The sequence below is a fragment of the Macaca fascicularis genome, chromosome 4, assembly GCF_037993035.2.
Source record: "Macaca fascicularis isolate 582-1 chromosome 4, T2T-MFA8v1.1".
NCBI classification, from domain to species: domain Eukaryota; kingdom Metazoa; phylum Chordata; class Mammalia; order Primates; family Cercopithecidae; genus Macaca; species Macaca fascicularis.
Window position 1 is genome coordinate 24,499,315 of NC_088378.1, and position 24,616 is coordinate 24,523,930.

General features: G+C 34.8%; 1 long non-coding RNA gene across 8 annotated transcripts in view; it reads right to left on the reverse strand.

Moving 5' to 3' along the window:
- LOC123573050 (uncharacterized) overlaps positions 1-24,616 on the reverse strand; it is a 99,838-nt gene that overhangs the window by 46,174 nt on the left and 29,048 nt on the right. The gene's annotated exons all lie outside the window — the stretch shown is intronic.

Genomic DNA, 24,616 nt, shown 5'->3' on the forward strand with positions numbered 1-24,616 from the left:
TGCAAAAGTTCTCAACAAAAAATCAGCATACTGAATGTACAGTACATTAAAATGATCATATGTCATGATCAAGGGGGATTTATCCCTAAATGTAAGGATAGTTCAACATATACAGATCAATAACTGAGAAACACTATACTAACAGAATAAGGGAAAAATATCATATGATCATCTTAAAAGTTACATAAAAGTCATTTGACAAAATTCAACACACTTTCATGGCAGATAACAAAATTGTTAAGCTAAGTGTTTGTTAATGGGTGAATGGATACAGAAAACATAGTATGCATGCATATACAATGGGATATTCAGCCTTAATAAAGAAGGAAATCCTGCTATTTGTGACAACATGGATGAATCTGAAAGATAACCTGCTAAGCGAAATAAGCTAGACACAGAAAAGCAAATACTGTGTGATCTAACATATATGTGGGATCTAAAAAAGTTAAACTCATAGAAGCAGAGAGTAAAAGGGTGGTTACCAGGGATCAGGTGTAGAGGAAATGGGGAAAAGTTGCTCAAAAGGTACAAGCTTGTGGTTATTAGATGAATAAGTTATGGACACCTGAGGCCTCATCATATAATGCACAGTTGGAATTTGCTAAGAGAGTACATATTAAGTATTCTCACCACACACACTCACATAGGTAACTATCTGAAAGGATGGGTATATTACTTAGCTTGATTGTGGTAAACATTTTACCATGTGTACATATATGAAAACATCAAGTTATACACCTTGAATATACACAATAGTTTTGGTCAATTATACTTCAAAAAGCTGGAGAAGGAAAGAAAGAATAAAGGAAGGAAGAAAGGAAAGAAGGAATGGAGTACCTTAGAGACATGAGAAACATATTAAGTTTTTGATATTAAACAAATTTTTAATATTTGGGTTATAGATATAAACAAAGTTTACACTTAGTCATACCATAGCAGTACCAGTATATACTGAGTCATACTAGTGGTAGTTGTAATAGTAATAAATTTAGCATTTATTCCTGTAAATCCTATCAACCTCATCTGTATTATCTATATCAAAAAAGAACTAAGCAAATATTGCTAGCTTTTCATTAATATCAGCAATGTATTGATTGTGTCCACTTGCTTACACTTAACATAATTGTTCACTTTTTTCTTCTTTTTTCCATTCTTATCTAAACTGAATTTAGAAAATCCTGGTGTGGTAGAAGTGCCAGCATTATTTTTTTCTACTGCCAAAGAAAAGCATATGAATGCCAGTGACTGGTCTGAGATCATGACACTGTATAAGAGAAACGTGCTTTGTAGAGTTTGTTGTGTCATCTTGAAAAATTCAATTAACCTCCCAAATTTTATTCTCTCTCTTTCTCTGACTCTCACTCTCATATATAAAATAATATTTAAGACTAGATGACATTTAATGTCAATATTTGCATCTCAACATTTGCACTCTGTTTTAATGACAAAACCATCAACACAGGTTTCCTAATGTATTAAAGTTTTAATATTTAATTGACAGTCTGGTAATAAATATAATGATAACAGTATCCTAACAAGTATGTGTTTGTGTGGTATTTTGAAATCTTAGATGTTTCTAAGGATTTCAAATATGGATTATATTAGTTACTCTATTTGATGCAAATATAATTCCACAATCTCTTTTTTTAAAGTTGAAACCTAAAAATTGTGACTAGGCAAACTGAAGATTTAGTAAGCATGGCATGGCTGAGAAGCACTCCACCCTAGCCCTGATATATTTTCTCATGATCACCAAGAAAGCCCATTTTCATCTCGAGTTACATGGAAATGCATAGTTCTCACCCTTACTGCATCCACGGGGCCTAGAGACTCTTCGCAAACACTCTAAAACTGTTCTCCTTTCCTCCTTTATGTTTTGTTCAGCCTCTTGTACTTTACAACTCTCAAGAAGCAGTATTTTTTTTGGCAGAAAGCTGTGTGAGTGATAACCCAAGTGAGCAGTGTCATCTACCTGAAGGATGACACTGGAAATTGCATGATTTGTAATAGAAGAAATTGTCACATTCTGAATGGTGTTTCATTATGAGTTTGAGCCAGAGTATATCTTCACACAAACTGTTCTTACACCGTCCCCAAATTATCTTGCCTCATGAAATTCAAGTTATGAATGTTCATGCAGGTTTTGCTCAAAAGGGCAACTTGTGTTTTAATTAATGTTCTTAAAAGGTCTTAAAGGTGAAAAATGCTATAAATTATTGGAGGTAATTTGATGAGTTCTAGATTAATGTCATTTATTAAAGATTTTACTTAAGTTTCAGCCAGTGTTTAGCATTTGCTTAACGTTAAATATAGATAGATTACTTCAATCTAATTCATAAAATATAAACTTATAAAATAAGCTTTATAAAATACTAAGGTTTTATTATTTTCAATATGAAAAATTTCTCAGGATGATTTGAAAAGCAAGTTCTTTTTTTTTTTACTTGTAGTGGTGAAGGCATTTGTATATGATTAACCATTTGACAAAGAGTCTAAGGCAAGGAGAATTTTACTGCTGAAATATTAACTTTGTAAAACAATTAAAATTTTTAAGTGAATTAGATATGAATACATTTTAGAGTCTGTTTATTTTGAAACAAGAAGTACATATTTTTTTCTAGGAAAAGAAGTGTAATAGGACAAATTGATTTTAGGCAATCTATCAGTTCTCTGATGTCCTCTGACTACCTTTATCTACACGTGAAGAACTTGTTGTAAAGGTCTCTTCTGGTTATTAAATTACAATTTTATTTTTTTAAATAATAATTCTAAGATCCTCAAATCATGTATAGGTTATGGATGGACAAAAACTTGTGTCTTGTTTGAAGTTTATGAAAATTTGGTGAAAACTGCTGATTGTTTTCATATTTTCCATAATATTATAGCATAATTTTTAATTTTAATTGTCTTTAATCATATAATTTGTTTTATGTTAATATTTTCATAATTCCAAAGTCTAAAAACAGCACTTATATTCGGTCACATTTCCCTGAAAGTAGGTATTTATATTAGGGTAGGGTTAAGCACCTATCTAGCATAACATTTTCTTTTTTTTTAATTTTTTTTGAGACGGTTTTACTCTATCACTCAGACTGCTGTGCAGTGGCACAATCATGACTCACTGCAACCTCTGCCTCCCAGGCTCAAGAGATCCTCCTGCCTCAGTCAACATTTTAATTATTTTGTTTATTTTTTCCATATTTTTAGTTATTTTCTTATTGTGTGCTGTAAGGCTTTAAATATAAATTTATTCATCAAAATTCGACTTCAGCTTAATACCAACTTAATTCTGGTAAATAAACAGGCATTGTGGTATCAGAAAATGTTAAGTTTCTTTTTCTCATCTTCAAGGTACAATCTTGGGAAGTTTTAGGCTTCCTTCTGTTCTTTTCTTTTTCTTGTTTCATTTTTATCAACTTTAGCTAATCAGCCAAAAGAAACGAAGGATACATAGAGCCAATTCTCCAACGACTAGAATTATTATTTTAAAATGTCATGGATAACTTTGACCTCTCATAATGAATTACAGTTCAGCTGCTCTTACATAGATCGGTGTTTCTATAGATATTCAGGTATTAGGGCTTCAACATTCCTACCCTTCTCTCTTTATTTTCCCCAAACAACATTCCCATTATGTTTCAGTAAGGGGAGGTCATTCTCGCAAATTACACCATTGGCACTACGTAGGTTGGAAGGTTCCACAACCATCCTCATATTTGGTGATTTGCTAGAAGGAAGAATCAGGAAGACTTAAAGGCAGTTGTACTCATGGCTGTGGATTGGTACCAAGAAATGATATACGACAGAAACAGCAAGGGCAAAAAGACAGCTGGCAAAGAGTGTGGAGGCACGCCATCACAGACTTCCCATACTGTCCTTGAAGAGGCCACACACAGCGCTCTCCTTCTTCTATCAGTGAAACAAACACCATTCCTAGACAGAAAGTATAACTGAGACTCAGACTCCATGGTTTTACTGGGGGTTGGTTACATAGACATAACTATCAAAATGTAAGATTTCCAGAAGGAAAGCAGATGTTCACCATAAATCGCATTGTCTGTGCAGCACAGACAGTGTGATACAGCAACCTTATCAATACTTAGAACATCCCAAAGCCAAGTTTCTGGAAGCCAGCCAGGGACTTTATTTTCTCCTCCCCTCTAAAGCTCAGGCCTGCTATTCAAACGCTCCTGCACACCCTTGCATGCTGCCATCACTGAATTCCACCCACTGTCAGATATCAATTTCAGTGTTTAATGCATGTTGTCCCATTAAATTTTCCCTCGAATTTATTAAGGTTATTAATTCCTTCCACTTTTCTGGTAAGCAAAGTTGCAAAGTGGAGAGAAAACTGATTTCAAAAGATCGTACAACAAGGAAGGGGTAGCAAAATTTGACTTCAAGGCCTCAATTTTAATCATCACAATGTACTCACATGGTACATCTTCAGAATAAATTTACTGAATGAGTGAATGCCAAGTGAATTGAGACTGACGGTACCATCTTATTTTCCATTATTTTATACAAATAGAGTCCTGTATTCTTACTGTAACTCAGAATTAAATAAAGCAAAAATTATTCCCATTAGGCAGAAGAAGAAAATTAAGAGCCAAAATGTACAGAGATATACAACTGTTTATTACCACTTATAATTTAAATACTCTTTCTGGCAAGGTCCACTCTTTCTACACCAGCAAATATGCATGTGCTGTTAGAACTGTTACTCTAATTAAAATGCCCAACCACTGTTGGAAATAGGAAAACTGCTTGCAATTTTGGAGAGTATGAGAGCTCAGAAGATGAAATGTAAATCACAATCACTTTTAGAAGACAGGTCAACTGAAGTAGGAAATCTTCTCTACATTCTGTTTTTCGGGGGTGACTATTAACCCAGCACACAGTATTCAGGTCACATATCACTTCAAGGCAGAAACACTAGCTCAGTAACATGTGGCAAGCTTGAACCTCGCAGTGGTTCTCACAGAATGAATTACTTCAGTCAGTACTCATTTTAATTTTTTCATTGTAATACTAAAGGCTGGCATTTGTGCATAAAAATATATAGAGAAACAACCATATCGGAGGTTAATCCAACAATTAGTTTAATTTGACAAGAGCTGAGCCATTGAGAAAATATGCTGTACAAATAATTTTCTTTGCAATCCTTGAAATAATCACAAATATTTCTTCCCAAAAGAAGGCTGGCTAAGAATGTAAAACAAAGAGTATGCTTTTACAGAAACTTTACTTTTTAGAAAATACTAGTATAAATTTTCTTTATAATATAAATATCTGTATTTCTTCCCGAGGTTAGCAGATTATTATAGTTAGTACAGATTTTACTGTTTATTATTAGTCACTTAAACTAAAAATAAAATTCCAAATTAACACACTAAAGATATGCTAAGACCCTACTATCAATTAATTTAAAAGCTTTCTAAGTGTTTTCGAGTGTAACTAGGGTTGAGAACTATTAAGTTAGAGGTTGCCCATTCTGTGTTTATGGAACATTTTTAGTTAACAACTGTAATACATATCTTGGTCAATGATTATCAAATGTGCATTTTCTGTAGCTACATGACAGTCCATATAAAACAAAATATAATTTTGAAGACTACAATGCATGCTTTTGTAAAGAAGTCTTTAAATATGTAACTCTAACATAACATGATATTTTACTTAGAGATGATGATGATGATTATTATTATTATTTTGGAGATAGGGTCTCACTCTGTCACCCAGGCTGGAGTGCAGTGGCACAATCATAACTCATTTCAGCCTCAAACTTCTGAGCTTAAGCAATCCTCCCACCTCAGCCTCCCATGTAGCAGGGACTACAGGTGCATGCCACCACAGCTAGCTATTTTTTTTTTTTTTGAGACGGGGTTTTGCCATGCTGTCCAGGTGGGTTTTGAGCTCCTTGGCTCAAGTGATTCTCCTGCCTGACCTCCCAAAGTACTGGAATTACAGGAGTGAGCCACCGTGCCTGACCTCACATAGAAAATTTAGAAGACAGGTTTCCAATTCCTATACAGAGTAATAAAAATACGCTTGTTGACAAACATACTATTTTCAATTTCAATGGTAATTTTTCTTAGAGTAGGCAGAAAAAAATAACTAAGGTTATGAAATCAGCTAAGAGATCTATTTGTTCATCACAAAGTTCTAAAAGGTGGGTCTTTGTCTTTGTAGTTGTTACTTTATTAGTTAAAACTTTTGTATGCAAATTCTTTGTCTTACAATGTCCTTTACAAGTTATTTCTTATCTCTAGTTCCTGAGGCAGCCATTCCTTTCATGATTCCATAACTTAGAACTGTTTTATCTTCCTGGAAATCTCCTTGACTATCCTTATTCATCTATTAAAATTCAATTCAAGTTGGGGTCCAAGCATCTCAAAGATTTTACTCCATCCTTTATAATCAGGAGTAAAGGTCATATCTCTGGGCAAGAAAATATATTTCAATGTATCATACTTTGCCTGATTACAAGTTCATCTAATTTACTGCTTTGTGATCTCCTCCTAGGATAGCAGTCAAACCTTATTCATTTTTATATCGTATAAAGCTAGTCTGGTAATGAATCTCTTAGATTTAATAGACAATACTTGGATAATTTTATACTTAGTTGCTTTTTTGCAAAGAGATTGAATTTCAAGTTTCTGAAGTTTCACATTTGTGAGTCCTGGAAATATTTGCTTAGTTGAGTGAGTCCACACACTAAGCAGTACATTAGAATTACCTTTTTGATGTAGGACTCTGTGCTCAGAAAGTTTGAGTTAGTAGGTTAACCAGGGACAAGGACTGGTAATGTGCACTTTAAAACAGCTATCTGGCAATTCTAATGCATGATCCTAGGATTGCCAGGCCTTCAGAGACAGTGGCTTTTAATAATGCTCATATGAAAACCACCAATTAATTCATATAATCTTTCTTTTTATTTATTGATTCAATATATACTAATCCAGTCTGGTACCTGCAAGGTACTAGGGGTGTATCAGTGAACAAAAGCAGCCCTGGAGTTTACCTTCGGAGAGATGACAGTCTTATGGTGATGACAGACTTCAAAAGATCATATCAATAAACATGTAATAATGATAGGGAGTGATAAGTGCTATAAAAGAAAATACAAGGGAACTGGCCTCAGTTTTCAAGAAGCAAGAAATGCTTTAATGAGAAACGACATTTAACATGGGACCACACAAAAATAAATAGAAGCTAACTAGGTGAAGAAGATAAAAGAAGCAGATAGGTGATTTTTAAAAAGCGTTTTGGATAGAGGGAAATTCATCTAGACTTTGAGGTAGCAAGACTAAGCATGCCACTTCGAGAAATCAAGAGACACTGTGACGGGATTGATAGAGATCTTTGTAAGGTAAATTTAGAGTGTGTATAAGAGTAGAGGTGGGACTCACTGAGGCTTTGAAGTCAGGTAAGGGATTTTGATTATTATTCTAAAAAGAATGGGAAGGTCTCAAGCAAGAGACTCAGATGATCAGATCTGAATTTTGGAAAGAACACTGGCTGCTGTGTGAAAACTCAGTAGGATTGGGGTGGAGAGTGTGTGTGCTGGGGAGAAAAGTGGGAGAAGGCAGACCAGGCAGAAGTTTAACAAGGGAAATAAAAGAAATAATGATATCTTAGACTATAGTGGCAGCCAGGGATGAAGAGAAGAAGGCATAGTCAAGACACATTGAAAATTAATAGCTGCTTTTGAGTCTCTCAAAAAGAAACTTGTTTTCTGACTTCTTCTAAACGAGATAACTGGTTTGTTTCATATAGTAGAGGGTTGAAGATACAAGATTGTTGCATGTTAATAGTGCATAATAGGACATTACACTTTTAGAAGAGGAAATATATTGAAATAAAAAACAAAAGCGCTTTCAATTCAAATGACTCATGTCCCAGCTCTGAAAACCCCATTGATCTGTCCCCTGAGTAAATCTCCTAAGCACTCTGCTCCTTAATCAATGGTAAGGAAAATGGGGACAGCCCTCAGAAAATGCAAGTGCTGATATAGTTTTATAGAATGATACTACTTCTCATTTTTTACAGCAATAGTCATGGGTACTATTTGATTGTGACTTAAACACTTGACTCTCCAAATCTTAATACTCAAAGACAATTTCCAGAAATCCACTTGATATGTTATACAACATCAATCAGATCTTCATTTGTTTTTATTTTTTGACTTTTATCTTCAGTTCAGGGGTATATTTGAAGGTTTGTTACGTAGGTAAACTGTGTCATAGGGCTTGTTATACAGATGATTTAATCACCCAGATATTAAGCATAGTACCCATTAGTTATTTTTCCTAATCCTCTCCCTTTCAGACAACATCTTTGCCACATTTTCTCATTCATTTTTCTGACATATGTTAAAGGTAAACTTTGTAGCCTCTTCCTCCCCTGAAAACAAACTCCTCCACCTAATATTAGGTTTAATGATAAGTGATAGCGATATAATTACCTCTCTATTTAGTTAAATTATAGATGATAAGAAGTAAGTATTCAAATGACAGTTTTATGTAATGAAAGTGCACATTTCATTTCATGTGCTATCATAGTACTTAACTTTTTGGAAAAGGTTGATAAGGATAAATGCTAAGACAGAAGTGTTTTCCATAGGGATTTCCAGCCTCTCCAACAATTAACCAATTATTCTTAACTTAAAATAATTAAGTCACTCATATATATTGACTCAATAATTAAGTCAATTCATATATATATTGACTGCCTTTGCAGCACATATAAGCACAGTGCCCTAAAGGACAATGTAAGCCTGTTATTGAAGAAAATGTTATCAGCAAAGATTTGATAGAGAAAGTAGCATTTAAAGTAATACTGGAAGGAGTATATTACATTCCTAGGCTGGCCTTGACAAGGTATTAAAAACTGGATGGCTTAAAATAACAGAAATTTATTGTCTCAGGGTTCTGGAAGTTAGAATTCCAAAATCACGGTGTTGGCAGGGCCATGCTGTCTCTCTGAGCATCACTTCTTACCTCTTCTATCTTCTGATGTTTGCTAACAATCCTTGGCTTGTGAATGAATCCATGCCTCCAGTCACATGGCCATTTTCTCCCTATGTCTCTTCACATCGTCTGCCAGCTCTGTGTGTTTACATGTATCTGTTAACAAATCTCCCCTTTTTATCAGGACAGTAGTCATATTGGATCAGGATCCACCTTACTGGCCTCATTTAAACCTGATTGTTTCTATAAAGACTCTATTTCCAAATTATTCACATTCCACAATACTAAGAGTAGGACTTCACCACATCTTTGTGGGAGACCAGAAGTCAACTCATTCAACCAGAATTCAACACTGGCTAACTAAGCTAATGATAGTAGAGCAGGAGCAAGAGAATTAGAGTTAAATGAGCTAACTGTATCATTACTGCCTTGAAATTTACCCTGAAAATAAGAGTAAAATGTGGCTTATCAACAGGAGAATTTTATAGCCTTCGTAATGGTATCACTAACTGTTCTGAACGCTTTATAGGAGAGACAGGAAGGGTTTCAGCTAATGATATTGAAAAGTGAGACACAGGAATATTTCTAGTACCCACAGTTGGGGACTTCTTTATCTCTCTTCTTTCTTCCCCTCTCCTGCTGTCGGCTGCCTCTCTGAGTCACTATTCTGTCACTTGATATAGGGGTTTATGAATTTTTCAGTCTAAAAGCCCATTCCCTAGGCAGAAATTCTCAGTGTTTTCAGTGAGATACCCCAGAACAGAACATGACCATTTGCAACACGCTATTGGGCATTCTTCTCTAGCTTAAATTCCTGTTCTTTCTTTTTCTCAAGTGGTTATTAGAGGGCATGGGAGTAAAAGTGAGTGTGTGTGTGTGTGTGTGTGTGTTTTTAAAGATGTCTTTGATACAAAGCATATATTATTACATTTATCCTAAAAGTGAATTACTGAAATATGAGGACTTGGATGATCACTGTTTATCCATGTTTTGACAAGTGTCTTAACTTTTGGAATCTCAGTCACCAGTCTTAAAAACACCTGGCAATTTCTTACAAATCTTCCACTCATTTATTCCTAAAGCCACCAAGTCAACTTATATTTAATGCTTGACATATACTCGGCATTGCACTAGGTGACGAAAATACAAACATGAGGAAGCCACTGGCCTTGCTTTTAAGCAGTTTCTAGTCCATACATAAGCTCTCAGGGGAGCATGAAGTTAACGGTCATTCTATCTTGATGACGCTGACCTCACCCAGTAAGACGCACAAACAGAAATGTCGGGAAAATGGAAGCAATGTTAAAAATGGTCAAGAAGTGTAAAAAGAAACTAAAGTAAATTTGCTTTGTATCTTATCTGTAGACAAATTGTGTTTCTAGGCATTTTCCTTACTATCTGGTCCAGTACCTTCTATCAAGAAATACATTTACATTTTTTTATTTGAATTAAAAACACACCTTAAACTCCTATTTTTCTCAGATCTGTGAAGCTGATTCTAAGAATATAAGGCTGCATGGCAATTATGGGCTCTGGACTTTAATTTGAAAGAATTTTTTAATTATAAGAGATGTGGAGAGTGTGGGCAGGGAAGAATTTGTTACCAGAAGTGGATCTTTGGGGTTCTTAGGCACAGGGGTTAGAAAGCTGTAAAGAGCTAATGCATGGGCCAGTAAATTAGGAAGTTTAAGGGACAAAGGTGGAGAAAAAAGATTTTCAGAGTCATCAAAAGATATTCTGATTAATGAAACATAATAGTAGATGAAACATTTTAAGGCTGAGAGAATATGTGGTGATCCAGATAACCATAGCCAAACCCACTCAGTCCACAGATACTCAGTGACACAATGAACTTCCTGGTTCATTTTAACTATGATAAAAGTGGCAGCTGAAGTCCAGTGCTTGTGAGCGTCCAGCAATGTTACTGCCAAGGTTATTATCAGTTTTGCATGTAGAAAAACAGCATCCCTTCAAAATATCTTCCTTGAGAGATGGGACCCAAACAATTATATAATTATTACTTTGGGCAAAATGATAAATGAAATAAATAACAGAAAACGTATGAGGACAATAAACTGTGTAACTTCAGCCCACTGTAGTTGTCTGCTGCTCTTTTCTGAGGATGGAAGAGAGAAAGTCAGAAAAATTAAATTTGCTGTGTTTCTAGTTAAGTTGGCAACCATGAATGTGTCTAATGCTTCAGATACCCACTGAGAAGGTTTTAAGTATCTGCCATTGGCTCAGGCCTGGAAACACTATGCCCCTCTCTCTACTGATAAGACGCATAAAAATTTGTTAGCGAAACACAAGCAGCAGCATGTTACTTAATGATTCTGATGATAAAAATAGTGCCTGCAAAGTGTGAGAGTTGGCATGAGCAAAGGATTGTTTAAGTCAAAGGTTCAAAGCTGGATTTTTCTTTTCCTCGAAATTGCATTCTTCATGGAATCCAAGAGATTTTTGGAAAAGGACAATCAAAGAAAAGGAACATTGAGGAAGATAAAGAGCTACAACCTCTAAAGAAATACTAAGGAGCTATTACACAAAGGAAAAACTAATAGTTTATATGTCCAAAGACAGAAATTGATGGTTTGGGGAGTAATGGTATTAAATAGTTCCCTGAGGGGTATATTTACTATGACTTTGTTTGGTATTTTAATATTTTTTCATGGAATTGAATTTCGAGACAAAATAATCCAGTTTTGAACCTCTGACTTAGACAACTCATTCCTTTGCACCCAACATTTGACCTTTGTGATCAAAGCTAATAGGAGAATCTGTCTCATGCTCTCCTACTCTCCGAATCTCTATTCCTCTGGCTATCCTTTCTCTTCCCCTTTGGTTCTTCATAACTGTCCACATCTCCCAGCCATTAAAAAGTGCCAGGATTCTTTTTACATATTGAAGCGTTCTTTGTCCCTCTTTTCTGCCTGTTTTTACTACCACGTAGAGGAGAAAGGAAAATTTGAGTCCTAAAATTAAGGGAAAGAAAACAAAGTAATAAACTTTAGCCCCTGATTACCATTTATTTGTTGTTGTTGTAGTTTTTCCAAAGAAGAAAACAGAAATAAACAAGACAAAACTACATCATACTGAATGGTTAATTGCTTTCCAGGTGCTCTTAGGAAATACACTTAACAGATCTGTATACCTCTTGCTAAGGAAATGGTGAACTTACTACCCAAAAGAGCAAGTGACCATAATCCTGGCTATATTACGATGTCATAATTCATATTTTGCTAATTAAACCATGGAAGAGACATTTCCATTTGTCTCTTTCCAATCCCTGTATTTCAGCAGAGGCAAAGGTATTCTTAGCACACATATATAACTAACCTAATTCCAAGACCATAAGACCATCATTTACATTTCAGTCTGAGTCCATTTTTAGTATTTTCCTTAGTTGTCTAGAAAAGAAGACTAGCTATTATGAAATGAATGGTACTTTTAAATAATCTGTTCAGGGATACAGATATCATTCATGAAGGATTACATATCTCTCTACAAACGCCATTTGTGCTATGTAGACTGGGAGGGGGTATTTTCATGGTTGGCATTTTATTCATTTATTTGAATGAATACAAAGAAACCTGACCTTTAGCTCTTTCACTGTCCTCTTAATCAAGATATTATTAATGGGTTTCCCTGAACCCTAAAGGCCAGAAGGAAATACTTAAAATACACTGTTATTAGACCCAATCCAAATGTGATTTACATGCGCAAGGATCAGTGTTTGCATTAAAATTTCCTGTATGGTATAGACCTTCTCAACGGTAAAAGGTCCTTAAACCTTCCCCACCAAATTTTAGAAAACATTATGTTTATGTTGGCCCCTCCACAAAAATCTTTTGCTCTGAACTATAACAAATTGTTCACCTGACATAACATCATTTTATCTCTTAGAACTGCATCTGAATATCTATCTTAATAAAGGCTTATTAAAGTTTTTCTATGTGGAAGAATTGAATATTATAAAGTTTATTAGTTTTCAATCAATTGGTCTTTTCCTAGAAAGTAGAATACAGATTTCTGGTGAGTTTAGCAATTTACTCTATGGTTTTCTACCCATAAAGAAATAAGTTATGATAGCATACAGACAACCAAGATAAATCTCTCATTGATGATGGCGGATTTATAACAAGCCTTTGTAAATTGAATATTCATGTTACAAAAAGTTCTCTTAAACATGAATGATATACAATAACATCATAATTCATTTTTCTTCTTTTACTTCTGTTCACTACAACTCTGATGTATTTATTTCTTATCCTTTCACTTTTATATGCCTGATTTACAATTTCTTAAAATGGAAGATATACTTTAATATGCAATAAGGTGTGTGCACATTACATGTATATGTATGTGATTATATCACTGTAATCAGAGTAACTGATTAGATTTTGACAGGAGCATAGCAAATATAACATTTTCTCTTAGGAATAAAACACTTCAATTTTCACAAATCCTGAATGAGTAAATAACTGGTATAAAAGCTCACATGACATAAGTATAAATCTTAAATGGTAAGGAGGAAGGTGGTTCTCTGCAGCATTTCAGAACTAAAAATATATTTTTGTTATTCTCTGTTGTATTTATCTTTCAACCCTTTTATGAGAGACGGGACAATCAAATTGGTTTAGAAACACCTAAAGGAATGTTAGAAAATATTCTGATTTATTGATCTATTTTGTGATGAATATTTGAACCAGACAGTATTTGTAAACTGGGAAATTTCATATAATCTGAATTTCCAGATTTTCTTAAAAAATCAGAAGATGGCAACATCGAACCCATATTCTTTATAGTGAATGACTAGATGGTCCTTAGTAGCAGAATTTTTCAATAAAAAGGTGAAAACCTTTCCCTAACTTAAACATTTCACATGGCTACAAAAGCCAGGATGGTAAAGAAAATAAATGAAGTCAGCAAGACACAACACGTTAGGGTGCTCACAGGCTGCAACGAATTCACGTTGTGTCTCACAGGAAGCACCTGCTACTCTCCACTAACCAAGCGTTTACTACAAAGGAATGCTATCTCAATAGTGCCACATCTTCCTATTTTCCAAGAAAATCTGGAAGCTCAGATCATTATCTTAACTCTCCCAGTTTCCAAGAGCTGTTTGGATCACATGTTGGCTGATTAGATCTAGTACGAAGACCATGCTTGCGACCACTAAGGAAGATTGTTTTAAAAAACATGTGTATTATGGAGAATTTCGAATACATATAAAAGTGAACAGAATAGTGTGAGGAGCTTTCTTGTGCTCTACGGACATCAGTCTATGGTTAGCTGTGACCTATCCACACACCATTCACTTCTCCTATCCTGTAGTATTTAGAAGCTAATTCCAAACATGATATTGTATCATTTATAAATATTTTCAAGCATATTAAACTCACTTTTAGAAAAACAACATGGTAATACGTTTTAGCCAAAAGAAGAAACTTTCTACCAAGTTACATACATAAAACTGGTCCACCAATGTTTTATCTGATAAATCACCAAAGTTAAAAACTTAGAGAGCATTGAAAACTACTCAAAAACTAAGTATAGTTTTTAAAAAGCAGACAACAATTATATGGTTGGTCTTTTGGATTCCTGCCTTATTCTGCCATCTCCTACCAGTGAGAATGAAATGGAGTATGTGATCATTTTGGTATCATCTTGGGTAGACCTTGTGAAAAAACTTTATCTTTGTGGTTTCAAATTCTAGCTTATTTGTAACAGTTGTCAGAGAATTATAATGTAAGTTGTAGTGTCCTATTAATCTCTAGATGAGCAAGAACAGAACTCATGATTGAAAGAAAGCATCTGTTCATATCTTGCTGACAAAATAATATTAAGAACTCTTACTCAGCTGATAGCTAGTGCATGCAAAAGGGTTTATCCCCGTTGCAATTTCTTTGCTCCTGATTCACACTGCATAAATCCAACATAAGGGTTTTGAATGTGATCAATAGTTTTAATGAATACTTTTCTAAATTCTATTGTTTATAAAGTTATCCTATTGTTTATAAAGAGTTAATGAAGCTTGACTATAAGCCACTCACTTATTTCCAACTCATAGGGTAAAATACTAGCTATTTGTGCATAAACTTTCCACTTCTTTAAAAAAAATCAGTTACATTAGGTACAAATTTATTTTTACCTAAAATGGAGAAAAAGTAGCTATCCTCAGAGATCCCATTAGAAATTTCATTTGAGTAAAAGTAGCAGAGGACAATTATTTGCTACTCTGAATAATTGTTTAAGAACATGTATCTTATTCTGCAAGAGATTTTACATTTTAGACTGCTTTGCCCCAAAAGCTACCATTAAATAAAAAATACAATGATTTTCTAAAAAAGAAGGAATTTCACATAATTACAATGTGTGTATTCATAGGACATCAATATTATAATGATTTTGTCTGGTTCTATGCAGCAATTTGAAAATGAAGCTACAATAATCATCCCTTTTTCCTTCATTTTTAGATTCAACTGAAGTGTTGAACTTCATTAACCTTGTTGGAAACTTAGAAATATGATAAAACTGCTTTGAATGTTCCCTTTAACCTATGATTTTGATGGAACTGAAATTCAAAGCAAAATGGAATTGAAACTAGACAACACATACATTGGTGGAATTAAGAATGTAGTGCAATTTCATGCCACGGTGACTTTATCACACTCGCCATAGCACAGGGGTAATAGTCTTGGGAAGAAGAGCAAGTGTAATCACATAGCTTCCATTTAATTACATTTATATAAGTAACCAAAACTTTATGTCATTTTTGATAGTTGATACCTGGATACTCAGTATTTCTTTCCAGTAGGAGGCAAGCATATCAGTAGCCCATCCATTGCACCTCTTGGGTTTGTTAAGTAAAAGTGGGGAATACAGGATAACTTGCACTGTTGTTTGGGTAGCTGGCCTTTCCAGTCACTACTATTCCCACCAAAGCTTCAACATGCACCTGCCAATCATCCTAATGAGAGACACCTGGTCATTTAATTGAGCGACTCTAGAATCTTTACGGACATAAGCTGCATTCCCAATAAGACCAAGGATTTTAGGCAGGAAAGCATCATAACTACATATTGGTATATGGCAATAGGAGGCTGAATGGCAGGCAAGTAAATAAAATAATAGGAACTTCTTTATGCAGCTACAAAGAAACTGTCTTTCCAGACTATTTTCCCTGCTCATTTGCCTTAACTTTGCTGAGAATGATAGTTGCCGGTTTAAATAGAAATGAGAGGGAGGACTGCTGGAAGAAGAAACTTTTTTCTCTTTTAAAATCAATCTTGATTTGAATAAAGGAAGAAAACATGGATTCAGACTGTTGACAACTGGATACTACACCAGTGGTATTTGACAGATGAGAATCTGATTAACAGTCTTATAGAAAAAAGTAATGTCATAAAATGGATTAATATATTAAAATATTAGGGAAATGATTTATTTACCACAAAACAATTTATATGGTTCTTCACATAAATTTTTTAGTTATATCAAATACATATGACAGTTATAAAATATTTACCATTTTTGCTACTTCAACTGATTTTTACTTCCTCAACATGCAGTAAATATATGTTTTCAATTAGATTATTCCAGAAAATTGAATCGACTATCCATATTAACGATGCAGATTTATGATAAAATTATCATATGAAAATATTTTACTAGGTAATAAATGAAGAATAATACTTTGCTCATCAATGAAATGAAATTATCTCCGGGTTGAATGACAGAGTTTCAGAGCCTAGAACAGCAATACAAAAAGAAAAGAAAAACTTCCCCAAGCTGAATCAGAGAGGAATTCAAGGTGTGCAGAATTTAATTATGCTCATTAGAAATAGGCCAAGAGGCAAAACTTTATTCTCATGAGAAGCCTGATAATGCTTTTAATGATCACGAGCGTATTTGGCTGTTCCACGTCATCTGTGAAAAGAACTTCTTTCCTAGAACAATGACCTCTGTGCAGAAGCATGTGCTAACACACAATGGTTTTGTTTAACAAGTCTGATCATTTTTCTTGACCATGTTTTATCCACAGATTGACCGGGCCTGGTCCTCCTGTCACACAAGAGTTCATGATCAGGGCAGGATAAAACATGTATTATTTTCTGTGTGTTTTCAAATCAACAATTTCAATCAGACTAATACTTAAGAGACAGCCTGAACCAATAAAATACACACCACTGACTCTAATCCCCACTGTCTTTCTAAAGTATAAAACTCTGGACAGGATAAAGAGAAGCTTTCATTTTGTTAATTTAATGAATCTATATTTATTATTCATATATTCCCAGACTCTGAACTGCTTTTTAAGGAAAAGAGTTTAAATTGTGTCTGTGACCAAAGGGAATAAAACAAGAGGTATTATGAATAAAGAGTAGAGAGGAGTAAACGTTTGAGGGCTACAGGAGACTTGCACTCTTTGCTTTCTTACGAAGGTATTTTATTTGAATTATTGCTCACCATCGATCATTTATTCTATCCAAGGAAAGGCTGAAAGTTCATGTTTTTCTGCTTCATTGTGTCCAGAGATTAGAGGTGTCTTCAAAATAGCTCAAGGATTTTTCCTTTTCATCATCTCTAATGCATGCTATTGTCAAATGTTTATGGAGTTTTTGTTTTGTTTTTAATAACTTTTGGAAGAATTTATACAGGTGGATAACAAAATCTCTATACTCTTACAGTGTTTTAAAAGCTGCTTCTTTTTTGTTGTTTTCCTTAAGCATGGGTTATTTCAAATAGCTCTTGGTAAAATTTCATTGAAATAATTTCTGTAGATTAAATATAGATAAGTAATGCCAATAAATGTTCATTGAGCCCATGCAAATTGTTCATATGATATTGTGTATCATATTTTTCAACTGTAATAAATATAAAAACTATTTATTATCTTTGATCACTGGGAATTTAGCATTTTTAAAATTATGTTAATTTTCTGGATATACACGTGGTTCTTATTTATTCCATCTTTATTTTACATCATTGAGTTTTCCCCTTCACTGCTGATCACGTCCTTAAACTCAAGATCAGCAAAGACATCATAATTTCATTTCAGAAAAGTAAAACTAATGTTGGAGTTTGGAACAGCAAATAAATATTTATGGAAAAAAATTTAATCATTTATTATTTCAAACTATGAGAAAATAAGCATTTTATGTTTTCTAATGCCTCATATATCTTTGAATAATAGTTACCAAATGTGCAGCTACTACTGGAAGATAGGATGAAAATGTTTTAGTGAAACATTTCTAAAGAGGCCTTGAAAAGTCTCTGTTTGGCCGGGCGCGGTGGCTCACTCCTGTTATCTCAGCACTTTGGGAGGCCGAGGCGGACGGATCACGAGGTTAGGAGTTTGAGACCAGCCTGATCAATGTAGTGAAAACCCATCTCTACTAAAAATACAAAAAGTAACCGGGTGTGGTGCCGCGGGCCAGAAGTAATTCCAGTTACTCGTAGTTCCAGCTACTCGGGGGCTCAGGCCGGAGAACTGCTTGAACCCGGGAGATGGAGGTTGCAGTGAGCTGAAATCACGCCACTGCACTCCAGACTGGGCAACAGAGCAAGACTACGTCTCAAAAAACAAAACAAAAAAAAGGCTCTGTTAATCTGCTTCATACAATTGTAAAATCAGGCTAAATAACTCAGGATAAAGTGTGATATTTTATTTTTGTGATAGTTTCTGTGAAGATTTCAAAACCTTTCACAGTAAGTACTTTACCTGCCTGACATGTCTGTCTTTCTTACCTCCTGTATGAATTTAGCTCACAATTAAAGCCTATTTTTCTTTTTCAAAAACTATGGTGAGGCCTGGCGCAGTGGCTCACGCCTATAATCCTAGCACTTTGGGAGGCCGAGGTGAGCTCAGGAGTTTGACACCAGTCTGGGCAAGGTGGCAAAACCCCGTCTCTACTAAAAATACAAAAAATCAGCCGGGTGTGGTATAGTGCGCACCTGTAATCTCAGCTACTTGGGTGGCTGAGGCAGGAGAATCGCTTGAGCCCGGGAGGCAGAAGTAAGTTGCGGTGAGCAGAGATCTAGCCATTGCACTCCAGCCTGGGGGACAGAGTGAGACTCTGTCAAAACAAAACAAAACAAAACAAAACAAACAAACAAAAAACACGGTGGTGAACAGCTGTTCCCTTTTTTCTCATAATCACCTTACATATTCTAGTATTTCACTATCGTTATCCACCCTTTTAGAGTTACTTTCTGGCATTACATTTTTATTCTATTTTTTGGAACAGAATAAGGAACAGAATGAGGAACAACTGTTCGTACCTTATTCTTAATACCTATAAAACATTGGTGCTAGCACACCCTTCTTTTGCAGCCCTTTTTCCTTTTTCTGTCTTTCACTGTCACATATTCTAGCCCTACCAGGCACAGGTCAATGAATGGTCGTTCCTTTTTGCATTTAACAAATGTTGAGAAATGACTACTCTATACCAGTCACTAAACTAATCATATGAAATATGCTCAGTCCCACAGCCTAGTGGGAAAGGCAGAATAAAACTAACACAGATGCAACGGGTCAAATGATGATAAAGTGTGCAGGAAACAGTTAATTCAGCTTATCTGATGTGGCTCACCTCTTTTCCGTCTTTGGAAGGGCTTGGTTTTATAGTCAGCCCTGAAAATTTCACCTTTGAAAACTCCCCTGTGTTACTAATAGATAAGGTTATTTTATGTTTATGGCACTTAAGCATACTGTACCAACTTGTCTAGCTAATTTGTGGAAATACGATATATTGTGGACACCTGCTTTCCTTCTAAGTCTGGAGTTTCAGTAATGATGGCTTTCACACAGACGGTATGTCCCTGTGTGAGCAATTTGGGCCATAATCCTTAAAGACACACTCCTCAATGCCATAATCCCAAATGTTGGAATCCCCAAAGATCAAAATTCCTAATTTAAAATCTCAAAGGTATAAACCTGGAAAATTATTTTTAAAATTTAAAGGCATTTATTTGCCTTTTTAAAGAGTATTTATTTGAGAAATATATAGAAACACTACAGAACACTTTGTTACTTTATACCATAAAATAGGCAATAATAATATACATATTTTTTCAAGCATAAACACTAGATATACTAGCAATAGTTGCATGGGTATAACAGTCATGCATTCATAAAGAAATAAATCAAAAAGTAAAAGATGTGAATGCATATCACTGGGGTTGGTAATTGTGTGCACATAGCTTTATAAGTGTGGTCATCTGAAATATCGTGTCAAACAAACTAAGTCTTTGACAAGATGGATCAAAACACATGATGGATAACTACTGCGGTTGCTCAAAGAGCTGAGAGCTCAAGAAATTTTATCTTTCACAAGTGCCAATGCACAAAAAGAAGATCATTTACTGAAGAAGTTTGAACGTATACATGCACAATGCCTACACACAAAGTTAATGTTGTCATAATACACTTTGGTGGAATCATAGTTACAAGAAAATGCATAAACTGAATTAGAATTCTGTAAAAGTCTTTACATAATTTATACCTCCAGTTTTTGAAATGATGCAAAGAGGAAATTCATAGCATAGCAAATTATAAAAAATAATGCTGACACTTTAAATAGTGAAACAAACAAACAAGCACACAACCAAAACAAATCTAAAAAGTAAATTTGACATGTAAAAATATATTACAGAAATAGTTTATGGGCAATTGCATGGAGGTAGTCCATAAGAGCTCACCAACTTTGCATGATTAATAACTAAATTTTGAAGTCTTGCTTTGCAATGAATAAGTGCTTTGTTTTAGAGGGGCCACAGGGGTGGCTCTCCTAGGAAAAATACATTCACATTTATTTTCTGCATGGTTCCACTCTTTATGAAATTCTTCTATGATTCAATATATACTGACATAAGCATTCCCTATTAAATTTTCTCATCGTGTGTGCCATGCTTCTATGTTGTTTTGGTATGCAGAAACCCCTTCCACATGCACTCATATACAGACACAAATCTGGCAGAAACAATACTGGTGATTGAACAGAAATAACATCGTGTAAGTATCTTCTTATCTTAACCATGTGCATAATAAGTTTCAAATCAGTCAATAACTTCCCTGACTTCTTCAGGCAAATGTGGCTTTATTTCATTAAAAGCTTTTAGAATTTCATTAGCCATAAGAAATGTCAATGCAGACAAATGAGGCATTTTTAAACTGAAGTTTTCACTGTTGCTCTACTGAGTGCCAACCCACTCATCTGAATTTTCTGCCCGATGCAAATAAAGGCAATAATAAAATAATAGTTCCACCTAGCATGATGCAACTAAAATGATGCATGTATCCTGCATACAACAAAAAGTGTACTAGTTCCTTCTCGAGAATTTGGCTTCTGGGATTTTAATATTCAAGATTTTAATATTTTAAGATTGTGATTTTCAGGATTTTTAGACATTAGGAAAGTAGGATTTTAAACTCTCAGGATTTCAGCATTTGGGATTACAATGTTCAGGATTTTGTCTTTTGAAATTATGATCCCAGCTGGGCATGGTGGCTAATGCCTGTAATCCCAGCACTTTGGGAGGCCGAGGTGGGTGGATCACAAGGTCAGGAGTTCGAGACCAGCCTGACCAACATGGTGAAATCTCGTCTGTACTAAAAATAAAATTAAAAAAAAATTATCTGGGTGTGGTGGTGCACGCCTGTAATCCTAGCTACTCTGGAGGCTGAGGCAAGTGAATTGCTTGAACCCAGGAGGTGAAGGTTGCAGTGATCTGAGATCACACCATTGCACTCCAGCCTGGGCGACAGAGAAAGACTCTGTCTCAGAAAAAAAAAAAAAGAAAAAAAAGGAAAAAGAAAGAAAGAAATTATGATCCCAACTGCTATGAGACCAACCTTCTGTATAAAATACGAACTCTGAACTAAAGCTAGGTTCCCTGGGCAGAAGCACTTTATATGTTTTGTTACAGTTTGCTGCTGGAATAATTGGCATGTCCTTTGCAACCCCTGATGGGAAAGTACTTTGGAACCCTACATCTAATCTGACTCCAACTGATTCATTTTCCCATTGTTGATCCTTCTCTGTAATCTCTTTTTTAATGTGGTAAGTACAATCCTGTGAATACCTACTTCTAATTTGAACCCTTTTAGCAAATCACTGAATGAAGAGTCGGTCATGGAACCCTCTCCGAACATAACAGTAAATAAAAAAGATAAGCAGAGTAAAGGACCGAGGAATGACAGCAATATGCTATTATTTTTGACAGGGTTTTTAGGAAGAGTCGCTCTAATAATGCCAGTAGAGTCCTGATTAAATGACCCATCAAGTTAGGCAATCCGTGGCGGAAGAATGTTCCAGCTAGAGACAACAGCAAGTGCAAAGACCACAGAATATTTACAAGTGTTGTGTTTCCAGTGTGACTAGAGCTTCAGAAGTGAGGTGAAGAGATATATGATAGAGTTTAAATAGATAGTCCAGGCACAGACCATGTTTAATGTCAAAGGAATTAAATGTAAACTTACAGTATCTTACTTCTCAATGCTTAAGACATCAACAAATATATTTAAATGATTTATGTTGCAAAAGGTAGACAATATATTGGCACATGAAACTTTTCTTGCTAAATGAATCTGAAAAATGTCTCTCATTAAGGAACATTGTATTCAGATCTTATGAACCTTAAAAATAAGGGAAATGAAGTTTTTCTCTAGGTGTTAAATGAATAAGATCTATATATTATGAATAAGATTAATGATCAGTAGGACAAATTAAAAGATTATCTAAATATGTGACTATAGATTTTGAAAAGAAACAAAACCTGAAGTAAAATTTATCTGAGAATAATTTCAAGGATGTTAAGTGGATGCACTATTTGAGAATTTACAGAGTATTTGATTAATTGAACTAGAGTACAACATAAAATCATCTTAGGCCAAGGGTGGGAACATTCGTTTTGTAGCAAATGAGGTGCAACATGTGCCTGTGACCAGGGAACCAAATGATCCTATTAAATAGCACACCACCCAGAAGCTGCCAATTAGTGCAATGGAACGGACTTTGGAAGGTTCTTGTGAAGCGTCAACTTGGAGATGACACGACACAGCATGGGACGCTATTCTTCAGATGCCGTATGGCATCAGAAAGCCAGTCTCTGGTAGATATATGCTTATTTCCAGGGCTTTCTAGAGCCATAGGACTGATACTTGGCCCCCAAAAGAATAAAATATAACCATCGGTGATTTATAATGATCTGTTTTCAATCTGAAAGTCCCCTGAAGCCACCTGATAGGATTTGGCTGTGACCCCACCCAAATCTCATCTTGAACTGTAATAATCTCCACGTGGGATTATTACATGTGGGGTGGGGCCAGGTGGAGATAATCGAATCATGGGGACGGTTTCCCCCATAGTGTTCTCCTAGCAGTAAATAAGTCTCAAGTGATCTGATGGTTTTATAAAGGGGAGTTGCCCTGTAAAAGCTCTCTTACCTGCTGCCATGTAGGACATCCCTTTGTTCTTCCTTTGTTTTCCACCATGATTGTGAGACCTCCCCAGCCATGTGGAACTGTGAGTCCATTAAACCTCACTTTCTAATAAATTACTCAGTCTTAGATATGTCTTTATTAGTAGCATAAGAACTTACTACTACATCACTCTGTACTAACTTGTTTATATTACTTATTGAAAATGCACTAAATGGTGGTTTGCACCTGTTTAAACATGTTACACAGAACAAAGTGTATAAAAACCCTCAGTAAACTTATACCTTAGCTTACCTGAGAGCAATATAACTGCTTGGTTCATAATCTGAAGGTAAAGTACATTCTGTGCAAATAACACAGTTTGCTGTGTCTGGAAGTTTTTTGACCTGTTTCCCTGTATTTTCTTTTTCATGCTGTGTCATTTCCTTTTCCAATACTAAAGCCTGTATGACTATACTTTGTGGATTCTCGGCAATTATTCAACCTTGTATAATTTCTGCACATTCCAAGTTAACAACCATGTTATAATGCTGTGTCCACATAATGAAATGCATGGTCTGAAATCCAAGAGGTAGAACTCAGTGGTCTGCTTACTTATAATGAGACTTCAACAAGTAGAAATTACTTTTTAGTTCAGTAATTTAATAAATTTAATTGAGGGTATATTAACAACAGGTTGACATACAATGTCATGTGATGCCTATATTGTGAACAAAGGCACACTGCTTTGCCCTTGTCAACTGACAAACTAATGAAGGTAGACATTAAATAACATAAAATATTTTGGAACCATTCTCAATGCCACAAGGACATTATATTTATTGTTTATTTATACTCATTTGTATTACCAAGAATCAAATGAAATGAATTTTTAATCTTTTCTAAGCCAAATACATAATGTGTATATGACATGTATTCATATAATTTAATACATATCATTATGAAGTTTGAAGTGCATGATATTTAGGTTTCAAATTATTTCTATAAATGGTTAATAGTACTAAAGAATGTTATTAAAGAAGTAACAATAAAACTGCTGCAATGATTTTTTTTAGTTTAATGCTCTTTTCAAAGTCATCTTCAGAAGCAGAAAACACCATAGATGTTGATGGAAAACATGAATTTAATCAAGAAATAAAATATCTGTATATTTTAAAAGGCATTAAATATGCTCAAACAAGCAGCTTCTGCATAGCTTTAA